The following is a 5,212-nucleotide window of genomic DNA, read 5'->3' as shown; positions in this document are numbered from 1 at the left end:
AGGGAATTAAAAGCAAAAATGAAACTATTGGGACCTCATCAAGATAAAAAGCCTCTGCACTGCAAAGGAAACAATCAACAAAACTAACAGGCAACCGACAGAATGGGGCAGGATATTTGAGAATGACATATTGGATAAAGGGTTAGTATACAAAATCTATAAAGAACTTACCTAACTCAATACCCAAAAAACAAATAATCCAGTGAAGAAATGGGAAGAAAACATGAATAGACACTTTTCCAAAGAAAACATCCAGATACCCAAAAGACACATGAAAAGATGCTCAACATCACTCATCATCAGGGAAATACAAATCAAAACCATACTGAGATATCACCTCACACCAGTCAGAGTGGCTAAAAGTAACAACAGATGCTGGTGAGGATGTGGAGAAACAGGAACCCTCTTGCACTGCTGGTGGGAATGCAAACTGGTGCAGCCGCTCTGGAAAACAGTATGGAGGTTCCTCAAAAAATTAAAAATAGAGTTACTCTATGACCCATCAATAGCACTACTAGGAATTTATCCAAAGGACACAGGAGTGCTGATGCATAGGAGTACATGTCCCCCAATGTTTATAGCATTGCTTTCAACAATAGCCAAATTATGGATCAACTGATGAATGGATAAAGAAGATGTAGTTTGTATATACAATGGAATACTACTTGGCAGTGAGGAAAAATAAAATCATGCCATTTGCTGCAATGTGGATGGAACTGGAAGGTATTAGACTGACTGAAATAAGACAGTCAGAGAAAGACAAATATCATATGTTTTCATTCTTATGTGGATCTTGAGAAACTTAACAGAAGACCATGGGGGAAGGGAAGGGGGGAAAATAGTTACAAACAGAAAGGGAGGGAGGCAAACCACAAGAGACTCTTAAACACAGAGAACAATCTGAAGGTTGATAGGGAGGTGGGGGAGAGGGGAAAATGGGTGATGGGCATTGAGGAGGGCGTTTGTTGGGATGAGCACTGGGTATTGTATGTAAGCAACAAACCACGGAAATCAACCCCATAAACCAAGAGCACACTTTACACACTGTGTGTTAGCCAATTTGACAATAAATTATATTTAAAAAGATTACTATAATAACTGGTATAGGAAAAAAAACAGTATAACTAACCCTCACTGAATCCAAAACAATTTAGTATAGGGTTTTTTGGATTGTTTTGGTTTTTTTTATGTTTACCAGCTTATGAAAGGATGTGATAACTACGAATCAACAACAAGATGAAGAGATACATAGGGTGAGGACCAAGGAAAAGAGTACACTGCCCTCCCCATACCTCTAAACCACAGTACTGCAACCAGCTACTCTGATGCCTAACTCAGTTGAGCCCCCAACTGAGGGCTCAGAATGGCTCAGTGCTCAGAATGGTCATAAAGAATAGAGGCTGACAGGGGTGCCTGGGTGACTCAGTTGGTTAAGCAATGGACTCTTAATTTAGCTCAGGTCATGATCTCACAGTAGTGAGCTCAAGCCCCATGTCCCTCTCTGGGATGAGTGTGGAGCCTGCTTGGGATTCTCTCTCTCCCTCTCTCTCTGCCCCTCCCCCACTTGCACTCTCTCTCTTTCTCTAAATAAATAAATAAACGTTAAAAAAAAAGAGCGAGAATAGAGGCTGACACCATTTGTCAAGCAAACACTCTATTTTATTGGAAGTCCACATATACACATACATTGCACTTTACAAAAAAAGCATCTATCTGGATCTCTTGCTTCCCTCTAATTCAATATAGGAGGGTTCTAAGGGAAATAAGAGGACAAGGTCCCCCTTCCAAATGCTGGGGCTGCCCTGTGCATCCCCAGGCCCCTGGCCCCATGCACAAGAGGTGGGGTTAGTGGAAACCCCGCTGGCAGCCAGCATGGGGCACCCAGAGCCTATCCAGGGCCCTCATCACCACCCCAGGAGAGGCCTCTGCCAGGACCATGAACACACTGAGCCCTAGTTGGACACAGAGACAGGCACCTGCCTCAGGAGGAGGAGACAGGGTACCCGGGTGGTTGTGGTCAGCCTCACTCAGGGTCAGGGTCAGGGTCAGGGTCAGTGACCGTCTGGGCTTCAGTCCCAGCTCCTCCTCCTCCAGGCAGCACTATGGAGGCCAGGCCTTGAAGAAGTTAGAAATGTAGCTAATGGTGAGGCCAGCCACCAGCATCCCCTGCAGGAGGCCAACAAGGGCATAACTCGATTGGTGCTTATGGTCAGACACACGGCTGTAGCCAACATAGGGTGCAAAGCCCACTAGGAAGAACTGCACTGTGGGCCCCAGAAGCTGTGCTCACTTGGGGCAGAGCCATGCCTGCTTGCGCATAGAGCACCACAAACATCCCAAAGGAGGAGTGTCCGGAGTTGAAAGACATTCTGGACTCGGTGATGTTACTAGGCTTTCCCTGCACATCTTCTCCACATGCACGTAGACAGAGCAGTTGAAGTGGCTCAAGTCAGGGTCACATTCAGCCAGGAAGTTGGGCCACAGATGGCCTATTGTGACCTTGGCCAGGTCTGCCAATGACAGACTCATTGCAGCCCTAAACAGGAACTTTCTCAACACCTTATAGAAGTCAGCCACTCTGTTGTTGAAGTTGGAGTGGGAATAGAGGCAGTCTGTGTGCACCAGGCAGGCCTCCTTGGTTGAGACAAGGATGATGGTGGCTGCGATGGTGACCTCCAGCCATGAACTCGTGGGTGATGGTGTCTGGACAGTAGGGGTACTGGATGGAGTCTTCTCTGCAGTAGAGGCCATGCTTATATGGGGCGTTCACAAGAGTCAGGATAGCAAAAGGCAAAGAGGCCCCATTCCATGCCACCTCCATGACCCCCGATGCCTGTCCCAGTGCATCCCATAGCACCCTGACCGGCCACAGGGTCACATGGCTGCTGAGCCAGTAGTATATGCTTTATACATATTTAAAACCAAATGGAATTTAAAACTCTGGTATCTGTAGAACAATGAACAAACCATACTTATTCATTAAACATGTATTTCCGTTAGAAGTATGTGCCAGGCAATGTGTTAGGTGTGTAAGAACTAGGTATACAGTGGGAGAAAAGATAAACTTGCTTCAGAAGATGGCAGAGGAGGAAGATCCTGAGCCATCTCCTCCTACAGACACACCAAGGCTACAACTTCATACAGAACACCTTGCTCCGAGAAAACACCTGAAGACAATTAAAAAAACAGTGGTGCTGGTAGGCACCGCTTTTCTTGCCCTCCTTCAGCCTTCCTGGCCAGACACTGGTAGGCACCAATTATGACACTCTCCATCACCTTGTTAGTGCCACTGGCCCTGCCCTGGCATTCCCCTGTGGACCCATCCTGCCCAACATGCCCACTGTAGGTGCCCCTCCAAAGAGGCTCCCATCCTGCCACACCCAACAGGCAGCCTTGGCCAGGACCAGTACCCCTCAAAGGTGACACCTGCCCCAGAGAGGAAGAGCAACAGTAATGGCCTGGCCTCATGGTTGGACCATACCATGGGCTAACACCACCTACTCTCATGCCTGCAGCAGCCATAACTGGGCCTCTAAGCCGTCCAGGCCAGGGCCGGCCCTGCCCACCAGTGTGCCTGCAGCAATCAGCCCAACCACAACAGGAGGGCTCATGCAGCCCATATAGGAAACACTCCTGGAATGCTTCATTCTGGTGACTGGGAGGATTGGGCTTCTGGGCCCCACCAGACTCCTATGTAAGGCCACCACCTTTGAGACCAAGAAACATAGCCGACCTACCTAGTACATAGGTATCAACAGTACAAGTCAGACAAAATAAGGAGACAGAAGAATATGTTCCAAATGAAAAAAAAAGAAGACCGAAAAAAAAGAAGACCAAAAAAAAAAAAAAAAAAAAAGAAGACCACGGAAAACAAAACAAAACAAAAAAAACCCCACAAACAACAACAACGACAAAAACCTAAATGAAATGAGTTCAAAGTAATGGTCATAAAAATGTTCACTAAACTTGGGAGAATAGATGCATTCAGTGAGCTATTCAAGAAGAGATAGAAAATATAAAAAATAACCAATCAGAGCTGAAGAATACAATAACTGAAATGAAAAATTTGCTAGAATCCACAGCAGATTAGAAGGATGCAGAAAAACAGATCAGTGATCTAAAAGTCTATGTAATGGAAATCATCCAAGCTGAACAGCACAAAGAGAAAAGAATTTTTATTATGTTTTAACATTTTAATTTATTTTTGAGAGACAGAGCACGAGTGGGGGAGGGACAGAGAGACAGGGAGACAGGGAGACACAGAATCCGAAGCAGGCTCCAGGCTCTCAGCTGTCAGCACCAAGCCCTCCGAGGGGCTCGAACTCACAAATCGCAAGATCATGACCTGAGACGAAGTTGGAAGCTTTAACCAACTGAGCCACCCAGGTGCCCTTAGAGAAAAGAATTTTTTAAAAAATGAGGATAGGTTAAGGGACCTCTGGTACAACATCAAGTGTATTACCATTCTCATTTTAGGAAGTACAGAGAGCCCTACACAATCATGAACCCAAAAAGACCCACACCAAGACACCTAATAATTAAAATATCAAAAATTATAATGAGAGAATCTTAAAAGCAGCAAGAAAATGTAAATAGTTACATACAAAGAAGCATCCATAAGGCTATCTGCTGATTTTCAGCAGAAATTTTGCAGGCCAGAGGGAGTGTCATGATATATTCAAAGTGCTACAAACCCACAACCAAAAATACCCTACCCAGCAAATTTTTCATTCAGAATTGAAGGAAAGACAAAGTGTGTCCCAGACAAATAAAAGTTAAAGAAGTTTAATACCACTAAACCGGCCTTATAAAAAATGCTAAAGGGACTTCTTTAAGCAGAAAAAGAAAGGAAGTAAGAAAATTATGAAAGAAAAAAATCCACTGGTAAAAGCAAACATATAGTAAAGGCAGTAGATTAACCACTTATAAAGTTAATATGAGGGTTAAAAAACAAAAGCAGTAAAACCAACTGTATCTACAATAATTAGTCAAGGGATACACAAAATGAAAAGATATAAAATATGATATGTATATGTAAAATTATAGTGCTTTTAGAATGTGTCTGAACTTACATGACCATCAACTTAAAATAGACTGCTATATAATAGGACATTACATATAAACCTCATGGTAACCACAAAACAAAAACCTATAATAGATCCACAAAAAGTAAAGAGAAAGGAATCCAAGCATAACGCTAAAGAAAGTCATC

At 43.9% G+C, this 5,212-nt stretch overlaps 1 pseudogene; it reads right to left on the bottom strand.

Annotated features, from left to right (window-relative positions):
- Nucleotides 1-1,981: 1,981 nt before the first annotated feature.
- LOC112869645 (phospholipid phosphatase 2 pseudogene) lies at nt 1,982-2,776 on the bottom strand (annotated as a pseudogene).
- Between the last annotated feature and the right edge of the window lie 2,436 nt (nt 2,777-5,212).

Source organism: Puma concolor, chromosome A3 (genome assembly GCF_028749965.1).
Source record: "Puma concolor isolate L17-30 chromosome A3, mPumCon1.1.hap2, whole genome shotgun sequence".
NCBI classification, from domain to species: Eukaryota; Metazoa; Chordata; class Mammalia; order Carnivora; family Felidae; genus Puma; species Puma concolor.
This window is presented reverse-complemented; position numbering and strand designations above follow the sequence as displayed.